Source organism: Hoplias malabaricus, chromosome Y, assembly GCF_029633855.1.
Source record: "Hoplias malabaricus isolate fHopMal1 chromosome Y, fHopMal1.hap1, whole genome shotgun sequence".
NCBI lineage: Eukaryota > Metazoa > Chordata > Actinopteri > Characiformes > Erythrinidae > Hoplias > Hoplias malabaricus.
Window position 1 is genome coordinate 30,542,985 of NC_089820.1, and position 12,500 is coordinate 30,555,484.

General features: G+C 59.7%; 1 non-coding gene and 1 pseudogene across 1 annotated transcript; both read right to left on the reverse strand.

Annotated features, from left to right (window-relative positions):
• LOC136679866 (28S ribosomal RNA) overlaps window positions 1–1,701 on the reverse strand; it is a 4,635-nt pseudogene extending 2,934 nt beyond the window's left edge.
• Window positions 1,702–2,117: 416 nt separating this feature from the next.
• LOC136679814 (5.8S ribosomal RNA) lies at window positions 2,118–2,271 on the reverse strand. The gene has a single exon (XR_010796598.1). It is a non-coding gene; the product is annotated as a 5.8S ribosomal RNA (ribosomal RNA).
• Between the last annotated feature and the right edge of the window lie 10,229 nt (window positions 2,272–12,500).

Sequence of the window (12,500 nt, forward strand, 5' to 3'; positions counted from 1 at the left end):
TGATTCGGCAGGTGAGTTGTTACACACTCCTTAGCGGATGCCGACTTCCATGGCCACCGCCCCGCTGTCTATATCAACCGACACCTTTCTTGGGGTCTGATGAGCGTCTGCGTCGGGCGCCTTAACCCGCGCGTTCGGTTCATCCCGCAGCACCAGTTCTGCTTACCAAAAGTGGCCCACTCGGCACCGTCAATTCCATGCCCGGCTCCAAGCCTGCGAGCCGGGCCTCTTACCCATTTAAAGTTTGAGAGTAGGGCGAGGCCCGTTTCGGCCCCGCGGCCTCCAGTCATTTCTTTACCGGATAAAACTTGAAGTTTCGGCGCCGGCTATCCTGAGGGAAACTTCGGAGGGAACCAGCTACTAGATGGTTCGATTAGTCTTTCGCCCCTATACCCAGGTCGGACGACCGATTTGCACGTCAGGACCGCTGCGGGCCTCCACTCAGGGTTTCCCCTGGCTTCGCCCTGCCCAGGCATAGTTCACCATCTTTCGGGTACCACCGCGTATGCTCTGGCTCCGCTCTCCGCACGTGGGAAGAGCAGGCCGGTGGTGCGCCGCCCGCCCCCTCGGAGGGTTAGGACGGATCCCACCTCAGCCGACGCGCGCCGGCCTTCACCTTCGTTGCGCCTCCGGGGGTTCTGGTCCCTTCGACTCGCATACGCGTTAGACTCCTTGGTCCGTGTTTCAAGACGGGTCGTTCGGGGTCCGAACTTAGCCGCTGACCTTAGGCGTTCGGGTGCTGTGGGCCTGGATCGCCCCCCGCATCGCCGTAGCGGGCCTAGCCCGGGGCTGAGGACAGCCCAGCCGGCCCGCTTCGACCGAACGATCGGGGGGGGCCCCCATCCCCATCCCGGAGGAGGGGAGAACGCGGAAAGGACATTGCTCCACGGCCCCGGCGTTATCGGCGAAGTCGGAGCGAGGGGCTGTAGCGGAACGCCCGTGTCCGGGGGCCGCGTGGGGACTCCCTTCTCCGGACGGACCTACCTTCACCCTCGGGCCCTTCCAAGCCTAACCGGAGCCGGTCGCGACTCACCACCACGCGGGGAAAGTACACCGGGCGGGGCCGGACCTCCGTACGCCCGACAGGCCCGAAGTCCAGAGGCGAAGCGCAGAGCCGAAGCGGGGAGCGGTGGAGTCGGCACCCCACCCCTCTCGCCCGGATACGCTCGCACCCCCGACCGCGGAACCCGACGAGCGCGGGGCCGTCCGCCCGGCTGAATCCCCCGGGGCAGTCTTCTCGGTCCCCGTACGTTTACCTCTCAACGGTTTCACGCTCTGTTGAACTCTCTCTTCAAAGTCCTGTTTCAACTTTCCCTCACGGTACTCGGTTCGCTATCGGTCTCGTGCCGGTATTTAGCCTTAGATGGAGTTTACCACCCGCTTTGGGCTGCATTCCCAAGCAACCCGACTCCGAGAAGCCCGACCTACCCGGGCGGGAACGCGGGACTCGCTACCGGGCTTTCACCGTCTATGGGAAGAAGCCACGTTCGCGAGGACTTGGTCCCGCGTCCGCACCGAGACGGATCTTACGGACTTCCGTACGCTACATTTCCCGGCCAACCCCGGTCAGGGGAAAGTGGGATTCAGCGCTGGGCTCTTCCCTGTTCGCTCGCCGCTACTAAGGGAATCCTTGTTAGTTTCTTTTCCTCCGCTTACTGATATGCTTAAGTTCAGCTGGTCGTCTCGTCTGATCTGAGGCCGCACACAGAGGTTTCTTATGCGGGGGCGAGGGCGGAGGCGGAGGGCCGAAGGCTAGGGGCGAGGGGCGAGAGCCCGGCACGAGACCGAACTCCGCGACACCTTCCCCCCCACCCCGGCCGCTCGCCCGCCCGCTCACTCGCCCGCTCGCTGGGTTTAATCGGCACTCGCCACCCCCGCGTCCGACTGCGCGGAGCCCCGCTCGGGACTCGGGGAGAGACCGTAACGGACGTGGACCCGGACCTACTCGGCTCTCCCTCCGTTCCCTGTACGGAGCTCTCTCGCAACACGGGCCGCGTGGACTGGCTCGGAACCGAGTCTTCGTTTGGGAAGACGAAGGGCCGTTTTCAGGCCCTGCGAGCTTCCAGCCGCGGTCTCTCTCTCTCAGCGGGGGCGCGGAGACCGATCGATGGGTAAAGCGACCCTCAGACAGGCGTGGCCGCGGGATGGACCCCCGCGGCCGCAATATGCGTTCGAAATTTCGATGATCTGTGTCCTGCAATTCACATTAGTTAACGCAGATGGCTGCGTTCTTCATCGAAGCACGAGCCGAGTGATCCACCGCTAAGAGTCGTATTCGGGTTTGTGCCCGGCCCGTTACAGGCCGGGCGAAGGAAGCCATTCGAACAAGAGACAATTTTTGCCAATATATTTCAAGCCGGGTGCCTTCCACCCCCGTGCAGGGGGGGAAAGGTCATTGAACCTGGGCGTCACCACCGGACCGAGGAGTTACGGCCCGGGGGACGATCGCCCGAGTAGGTGCCCGAGACTTACGTGGTTTAGGAGACCGGGGTCTAGGCACCCGCCGTTCCCGGCGAGGCCCAGGGGTTTGGTTCGCTGCGTTACGGGTCCCGGTCTAAGGCATTCAGGCGTGCGCTCAAAGCCAAGCTCTCCACCCCGGAGGGTATGAGCGAGGCCCGGTGGTACGCTCCCAAGTCCCCGCTTAGGGGAAGGCGCTGGGTAGATCCCACCTAGTCAGGACCGGCGGGCACCGGCCGTCTCCTTTCGGGTGTTTATAAACGCATCCGGGGTTCGTGAGGCCCCTTCAACTCGCGCACCGGCCTTAGACTATTATACGGTCCGTCTCTGCGAAGCCAACATCGGGGGTATTTTGCATGCGCTCTTAAGCTCCGCTCTAACCCCGTGAGGGGAAAGAGTTTCGCCCGGCGGTACGCTCCCGTCCACCACCGCCCCCTGTGCCGGGGGGATGGGTTCAGGGAGATCCCACCGAGGCCGGCGAGCACCGGCCAACGCCCTGGGGGTGAGTAAGCCCCTTTGACTCGCGCACGCACAATCAAGCCTTCAACGATCAATGGTTTTTTGGGTTTAACTACCCGGCGGGCGGCTCCGGCGCCACTCTTCCCCCCGCGAACGGGAGGGGCGGACCGGGGTACCTATGCACCTAAGGCGGTCCTCGCATAACCCCGAGTTCCGAAGCCGGCTCGCTACGTCCACCCACCCGGAGGGGGGAGAGACTCACGTCGGCCGACGACGAAAGGTACGAGGCTTCTGCGGTCCATACCTTGAAGGTACCCGCCGGGGGGGAGGTTCGGCCTCTCGAGTCCGACTCGACAACCGGCACGGACTGCGGGCGCCGACCGCGGCCAGGTCACCGTTATTGATCCTTCCGCAGGTTCCCCTACGAAAACCTTGTTACGACTTTTACTCCCTCTAGATGTCCGGGTTCGATCGACTTCCCATCGCCCGGAGGCGACCCCCGTTCGAGGGCCGCCCCGGGGACGGTCCGAGGACCTCACCGAGGCATCCGATCGGTAGTAGCGACGGGCGGTGTGTACAAAGGGCAGGGACTTAATCGACGCGGGCTGGTGACCCGCGCCTACTTGGAATTCCTCGTTCGAGGGGAATAGTTGCAATCCCCTGTCCCCAGCGGGGAATGGCGTTCATAGGATTGCCCGCACCTCTCGGCGTAGGGTAACTTACATGTTGAACCAGCCATTGTAGCTCACGTGCGACCCCGGACTTCTAAGGGCATCACAGACCTGTTATTGCTCCATTTCTCAAGTGGCTTCTGTGCCACAAATCGCTCTAAGAAGTTTAGCCACCGACCGCTGATTCCCACCGGGCGAACCCCAACCTTCAGGCCCGCGGTAAGCGGGAGGGCACCGGGGAGGGGAGAGGGAAGGCGAAGGCGAAGGCGAAGGACGGACAACCCACACCCGGAGAGCGGAACGAGGTGCGGACGGCATCGGGGAGGGAACCGAACGCGAAGGGGAGAGGCCGGAGCCACCCACTCGACGCAGAACTGAACCCCCGTCAACCGCATCACCTCCCCGAACCGATCCGGGGTAGAACCGGACCCCCGCCGAAACCCCCAACACCCCCACCCCGATGGGGACCCCCCGCGAACGGGGACCTTCGGGGATAGAGTCCGACCCAGGAGAGGGGCCGTGTAACTACTTAAAGGATGGGATCTCGTTCGTTACCGGAATTGACCAGACGAATCGCTCCACGAACTACCAACGGCCATGCACCACCACCCACAGAATCGAGAAAGAGCCGTCAATCTGTCAATCCTTACCGTGTCCGGGCCGGGTTAGGTTCCCCGCGTTGAGTCAAATTAAGCCGCAAGCTCCACTCCTGGTGGTGCCCTTCCGTCAATTCCTTTAAGTTTCAGCTTTGCAACCGTACTCCCCCCAGAGCCCAAAGACTCGTGGTTTCCCGGACGCTGCCCGGCGGGTCATAGTCGTTAACCCAACGCCGCCGGATCGCGGGTCGGCATAGTTTACGGTCGGAACTACGACGGTACCTGATCGTCTTCGATCCTCCGACTTTCGTTCTTGATTAATGAAAACATTCTTGGCAAATGCCTTCGCTTTTGTCCGTCCCGCACCGGTCTACGAATTTCACCTCTCTCGGTGCGGTACGAATGCCCCCGGCCGTCCCTCTTAATCATGACCTTTGGTCCGTCAAACCCACGAAATAGGACCAAGAGAGCGGTCGGATACCCCCCCGGCTCGGGGAACCGTGCGGCGGCCAGAAAACGGCCCCGCCCGGCCGCCTCGCCGAAGAGCTCCGACTCGCCCCCCATGGGAAGGCCTTATTCCATTATTCCTAGCTCAGTCCATTCAAGGCACGCTTCGGCCTGCTTTGAGCACTCTGTTTTGTTCAAAGTAAACGCACCGGACCCTTCCGCCCCCCACGTATTCAACCGCGGCGGACGACCCAGCTAAGGGCCTCTCCGCGGAGGAAGGGAGCAGAGGACACCGGATGAGTAGGGACAAGGTCCCGCGACCTCCACCCAGAGACCCGCGGGGGGTCCCCAACCCCCCCGGAGAGGGGCAGCTTCCCACCGCGAAGTCCGGACGGGCAGAGGCCCGGCAGCCGGGACCCGTCCCCGGATCCAACTACGAGCTTTTTAACTGCAGCAACGTTAACATACGCTATTGGAGCTGGAATTACCGCGGCTGCTGGCACCAGACTTGCCCTCCAATGGGTCCTCACCCACGGACGTAGATTGAGTTCATTTCGGTCCCGAAACCTTCAAACGGGGCCTCGCACCGATATTTTTCGTCACTACCTCCCCGTGTCGGGAATGGGTAATTTGCGCGCCTGCTGCCTTCCTTGGATGTGGTAGCCGTTTCTCAGGCTCCCTCTCCGGAATCGAACCCAGATTCCCCGTTACCCGTGGTCACCACACGTAGTCCCGTAGACTACCGTCGAAAGTTGATAGGGCAGACACTCGAATGAGACGTCGCCGCCCCGAAGGGCTCTGCGATCGGCCAAAGGTTATCTAGAGTCACCAAAGCGGACCCGACCGGAGTCGGGAGGGGGTTTTTTGGTTCTGATAAATGCACGTATCCGTGGGGGGCGCCGAGGGGGGAAGGTGAACCAGTCACCGACCACCTCGAAACGGCACCCCCACTTCCAACGCTTCGTTTGCATGTATTAGCTCTGGAATTACCACAGTTATACCAAGTAACGTGTGGAGCGATCAAAGGAACCATAACTGATTTAATGAGCCATTCGCAGTTTCACTGTACCAACGCCCGTGTGTACTTAGACTTGCATGGCTTAATCTTTGAGACAAGCATATGATACTGGCAGGATCAACCAGGCCGATCCCTCTGGTACTCAAACCCGGCTTGGGGAAAGAGAGAGAGTCGGTGGTGCGTGGAACTCGACCCCCCGAAGGAGGAAGAGACGCGCACCGCGGAAAGGCTTTTCGAACGAGACCCCCCGGAGGTGGGTCTGCAATCGGGGGTTTGACTACTTGGAAAATGTACGATTCAAGGCCCGGACGGTGCAGGCTAGGGGCCGGTTCCTTCCCTCAATAGGATCCCGACCCTAAGGCACCACCGACTCGGACCTTTTAACGGACCCAAACTGCGGTGGAAATTAGACCGACGGATAGGCTAAGTCTCCCTCGGAACGATTCTGGGACAAGCGGACCCCCTGTTACGGGGGGTCCACGAGCCATGGAGGCTGGAGCACGTGGCGGGGAGGATCGTTCTAAAAGCCGGTATTATTTCGGATTAGAAGCCTGCCCCTGGTGCTCCGGGTATGCCGCATTTCGAACGGGCGTAAAGGACGTCCGTTTAAGGGAAGAGAATGGAAGAGAATTTCCTGGCCCCCTCAAAGCGCGAGGAGGTCGGCATAGGTTTTACGGTACGCCCCCCCCGGAGCCGTCTGATGTTCAGAAGACGAAGGGTTTTGCCCCCAATCTCGTAAGGTCGAGGGCTCACCACCGAACTTCCAGCCGCGGTCCTTGGTAGGACCGATACGCGGACAAGCCGCAAAATCCTGGCCCCCTCGCAGTGCGAGGAGGTCGGCAAAGGTTTTACGATTCGCCCCCCCGGAGCCTACGGTTAGTTTTCTCGATTTAAGAAGACGAAGGGGGTCGGGCCCGGGAACCGTAAACCGAGCGCCTCTTCCCCTGCGAACTTCCAGCCGCGGTCCGTTTAAAAAGACCGATCCGTGACACCTCTAATGCGCTCTTTGCCTCCGGCCGTTTCCAGCGCGGGGGCCCGGTGGTGCGCTCCCAAGTCCCCGCGGAGGGGAAAATCTGGGAGATCCCACATTAGACCAAGCGGAACGCCGGTCTTCGCCTCGGGGGTTTGTATGCCCCTTTCGACTCGCGCACGGGCAAGAGTTAGGTTAGGAACGGGGACAACTGCCGGCGGGCGGCCCGTCGCACCCACCCCGCAAGTGGGCAGGTGGTCGGTGGCCTGTGGACCCGCCGCTCGGATTCGTTTATAGTAGGAACCATAACGGGGTACAACCCTCATACGCTCGACCCCCTCACGCCCAGAGAAGTGTTCACCTCCCTGGGCATATATCGAACGAATCATCGGGATTGAAGGGGAGGCCACCCAAACCATCCCCTTAGCCCAGAGGGGTGCCAGTCCTCGGGCTTCGGTATTCGCATCACCGGGGTCTATGGAGGTCTCGACTTAGGTTTTGAAAACCTCCAGAGGGGGGGCCGGATTAACCACCACCCTAGCCCAGAGGGGTGCCAGTCCTCGGGCTTCGGTATTCGCATCACCGGGGTCTATGGAGGTCTCGACTTAGGTTTTGAAAACCTCCAGAGGTGGGGCCGGATTAACCACCACCCTAGCCCAGAGGGGTGCCAGTCCTCGGGCATGTCACTTCGCATCACCGGGGTTCTATGGAGGTCTCGACTTAGGTTTTAAAAACCTCCAGAGGGTGGGGGCATATCTTATCCCCACCCTAGCCCAGAGGGGTGCCAGTCCTCGGGCATGTCATTTCGCATCACCGGGGTCTACGGAGGTCTCGACTTAGGTTTTGAAAACCTCCAGAGGGTGGGGGCATATCTTATCCCCACCCTAGCCCAGAGGGGTGCCAGTCCTCGGGCTTCGGTATTCGCATCACCGGGGTCTACGGAGGTCTCGACTTAGGTTTTGAAAACCTCCAGAGGGTGGGGCCTGACTTACCACCAACCCTTAGCCCAGAGGTGTGCCACTCCTCGGGCATGGAATTCGCATCAACGGGGTCTACGGATGTCTCGACTTAGGTTTTGAACACATCCAGGGAAGCAGAGCGGACATTCCCATTATTTCAAGCCCATCGGGAAGCCACTCCTTTGGGCATAGCGTTTCGCATCGCTGTTACCCAAACTTACGTCTGATTTAATGCCTCCCTAATATCCCGACGGCACCAGGCTGAGAAACCATATGCCCACAGGATTTGAGGCGTTGGAACCTCGTTCGCATAGCCGACAACGATGAACCTCCCTCGGACTCGCTACGAGGCTTGAGGAGGGTCCTGATTTTCTTAAAATCTCAGGTGAGGGACTTAGAAAATTTTCACTTTAAAACCACAGACCTCCAGAGGAGAGACCGGGCTTATCACAACCTTAGCCCAGAGGGCGTCACTCCTCGGGCATGTCACTTCGCATCACCGGGGGTCCATGGATGTCTCGACTTAGGTTTTGAACACATCCAGAAGGGGGGGCCGGATTAACCACCACCCTTAGCCCAGAGGGGTGCCAGTCCTCGGGCTTTAAATTCGCTTCGCCGGGGTCTATGGAAGTCATTTTTTAGACCTCCAGAGGGGAGGCAACCCAAACCATCCCCTTAGCCCAGAGGTGTGCCACTCCTCGGGCTTGTGTATTCGCATCACCGGGGTCCATGGAAGTCATTTTAGACATCCAGAGGGGAGGCCACCCTAACCATCCCCTTAGCCCAGAGGGGTGCCAGTCCTCGGGCTTTAAATTCGCTTCGCCGGGGTCTATGGAAGTCATTTTTAGACCTCCAGAGGGGAGGCAACCCAAACCATCCCCTTAGCCCAGAGGTGTGCCAATCCTCGGGCTTGTGTATTCGCATCACCGGGGTCCATGGAAGTCATTTTAGACATCCAGAGGGGAGGCCACCCTAACCATCCCCTTAGCCCAGAGGGGTGCCAGTCCTCGGGCTTTAAATTCGCTTCGCCGGGGTCTATGGAAGTCATTTTTAGACCTCCAGAGGGGAGGCAACCCAAACCATCCCCTTAGCCCAGAGGTGTGCCACTCCTCGGGCTTGTGTATTCGCATCACCGGGGTCCATGGAAGTCATTTTAGACATCCAGAGAGTGGGGCCGGTCTTACCACCACCCTTAAGCCCAGAGGGCGTCACTCCTCGGGCATGAAATTCGGATTACCGGGGTCTATGGATGTCTCAACTTAGGTTTTGAACACATCCAGAGGGGAGGCCACCCAAACCATCCCCTTAGCCCGGAGGTGTGCACCTCCTCGGGCTTCAAATTCGAATCACCGGGGTCCATGGAAGTCATTTTAGACATCCAGAGAGTGGGGCCGGTCTTACCACCACTCTTAGCCCAGAGGGCGCCACTCCTCGGGCATGAAATTCGCATCACCGGGGTCCATGGAAGTCAGTTTAGACCTCCAGAGAGTGGGGCCGGTCTTACCACCACTCTTAAGCCCAGAGGGCGTCACTCCTCGGGCATGAAATTCGGATTACCGGGGTCTATGGATGTCTCAACTTAGGTTTTGAACACATCCAGAGGGGAGGCCACCCAAACCATCCCCTTAGCCCGGAGGTGTGCACCTCCTCGGGCTTGAAATTCGAATCACCGGGGTCCATGGAAGTCAGTTTAGACCTCCAGAGAGTGGGGCCGGTCTTACCACCACCCTTAAGCCCAGAGGGCGTCACTCCTCGGGCATGGAATTCGCATCAACGGGGTCTACGGATGTCTCGACTTAGGTTTTGAACACATCCAGGGAAGCAGAGCGGACATTCCCATTATTTCAAGCCCATCGGGAAGCCACTCCTTTGGGCATAGCGTTTCGCATCGCTGTTACCCAAACTTACGTCTGATTTAATGCCTCCCTAATATCCCGACGGCACCAGGCTGAGAAACCATATGCCCACAGGATTAGAGGCGTCTGAACCCCTTTCGCATAGCCGACAACGATGAACCTCCCTCGGACTCGCTACGAGGCTTGAGGAGGGTCCTGATTCTCTTAAAATCTCAGGTGAGGGACTTAGAAAATATTCACTTTAAAACCACAGACCTCCAGAGGAGAGACCGGGCTTATCACAACCTTAGCCCAGAAGGCACCACTCTTCGGGCATGTCACTTCGCATCACCGGGGTCCATGGAAGTCTCGACTTAGGTTTTGAACGCATCCAGAGGGTGGGAGCCGGACTTACCACCACCCTTAGCCCAGAGGGCGTCACTCCTCGGGCATAAAATTCGGATAACCGGGGTCCATGGAAGTCAATTTTGACCTCCAGAGAGGGGGGGGGGCCTGGCTTACCACCACCCTAAGCCCAGAGGGCGTCACTCCTCGGGCATGAAATACGCTACACCGGGGTCCATGGAAGTCAGTTTAGACCTCCAGAGAGGGGGGGCCGGGCTTACCACCACCCTTAGCCCAGAGGGCACCACTCCTCGGGCTTGAAATTCGCATCACCGGGGTCCATGGAAGTCTCGACTTAGGTTTTGGAAACCTCCAGAGGGGGGGCTGCACTTACCACCACCCTAAGCCCAGAGGGCGTCACTCCTCGGGCATGAAATACGCTATACCGGGGTCCATGGAAGTCCTTTTAGACCTCCAGAGAGGGGGGGGCCGGGCTTACCACCACCCTTAGCCCAGAGGGCACCACTCCTCGGGCTTGAAATTCGCATCACCGGGGTCCATGGAAGTCTCGACTTAGGTTTTGGAAACCTCCAGAGGGGGGGCTGCACTTACCACCACCCTTAGCCCAGAGGTTCATCACTCCTCGGGCATGAAATTCGGATAACCGGGGTCCATGGAAGTCAGTTTAGACCTCCAGAGAGTGGGGCCGGGCTTACCACCACCCTAAGCCCAGAGGGCGTCACTCCTCGGGCATGAAATTCAGATAACCGGGGTCCATGGAAGTCAGTTTAGACCTCCAGAGAGTGGGGCCGGGCTTACCACCACCCTAAGCCCAGAGGGCGTCACTCCTCGGGCATGAAATTCGGATAACCGGGGTCCATGGAAGTCTCGACTTAGGTTTTGGAGACCTCCAGAGGGGGGGCCGGGCATACCACCACCCTTAGCCCAGAGGGCGTCACTCCTCGGGCATGAAATACGCTATACCGGGGTCCATGGAAGTCAGTTTTGACCTCCAGAGAGGGGGGGCCTGGCTTACCACCACCCTAGCCGAGAGGGCGTCACTCCTCGGGCATGAAATTCGCTTCACCGGGGTCCATGGAAGTCATTTTAGACCTCCAGAGAGGGGGGGCTGCACTTACCACCACCCTAGCCGAGAGGGCGTCACTCCTCGGGCATGAAATTCGGATCACCGGGGTCCATGGAAGTCAGTTTAGACCTCCAGAGAGTGGGGCCGGGCTTACCACCACCCTAAGCCCAGAGGGCGTCACTCCTCGGGCATGAAATTCGGATAACCGGGGTCCATGGAAGTCTCGACTTAGGTTTTGGAGACCTCCAGAGGGGGGGCCGGGCATACCACCACCCTTAGCCCAGAGGGCGTCACTCCTCGGGCATGAAATACGCTTAACCGGGGTCCATGGAAGTCAATCTAGACCTCCAGAGAGGGGGGGCCGGGCTTACCACCACCCTTAGCCCAGAGGTGTGCTCCTCATCGGGCATGAAATACGCTTCACCGGGGTCCATGGAAGTCATTCGAGACCTCCAGAGGGGGGGCTGGGCATACCACCACCCTTAGCCCAGAGGTGAGTCACTCCTCGGGCATCAAATTCGCATCACCGGGGTCCATGGAAGTCAGTTTAGACTTCCAGAGGGGGGGCCGAGCATACCACCACCCTTAGCCCAGAGGTGTGCTCCTCATCGGGCATCAAATTCGCATCACCGGGGTCCATGGAAGTCATTCGAGACCTCCAGAGGGGGGGGCCGAGCATACCACCACCCTTAGCCCAGAGGTGAGTCACTCCTCGGGCATCAAATTCGCATCACCGGGGTCCATGGAAGTCAGTTTAGACTTCCAGAGGGGGGGCCGAGCATACCACCACCCTTAGCCCAGAGGTGTGCTCCTCATCGGGCATCAAATTCGCATCACCGGGGTCCATGGAAGTCATTCGAGACCTCCAGAGGGGGGGCCGAGCATACCACCACCCTTAGCCCAGAGGTGAGTCACTCCTCGGGCATCAAATTCGCATCACCGGGGTCCATGGAAGTCAGTTTAGACTTCCAGAGGGGGGGCCGAGCATACCACCACCCTTAGCCCAGAGGTGTGCTCCTCATCGGGCATCAAATTCGCATCACCGGGGTCCATGGAAGTCATTCGAGACCTCCAGAGGGGGGGCCGAGTATACCACCACCCTTAGCCCAGAGGTGAGTCACTCCTCGGGCATCAAATTCGCATCACCGGGGTCCATGGAAGTCAGTTTAGACCTCCAGAGGGGGGGCCGAGCATACCACCACCCTTAGCCCAGAGGTGAGTCACTCCTCGGGCATCAAATTCGCATCACCGGGGTCCATGGAAGTCAGTTTAAACATCCAGAGGGGGGGGCCGAGCATACCACCACCCTTAGCCCAGAGGTGTGCTCCTCATCGGGCATCAAATTCGCATCACCGGGGTCCATGGAAGTCATTCGAGACCTCCAGAGGGGGGGCCGAGTATACCACCACCCTTAGCCCAGAGGTGAGTCACTCCTCGGGCATCAAATTCGCATCACCGGGGTCCATGGAAGTCAGTTTAGACCTCCAGAGGGGGGGCCGAGCATACCACCACCCTTAGCCCAGAGGTGAGTCACTCCTCGGGCATCAAATTCGCATCACCGGGGTCCATGGAAGTCAGTTTAAACATCCAGAGGGGGGGGGCCGAGCATACCACCACCCTTAGCCCAGAGGTGTGCTCCTCATCGGGCATCAAATT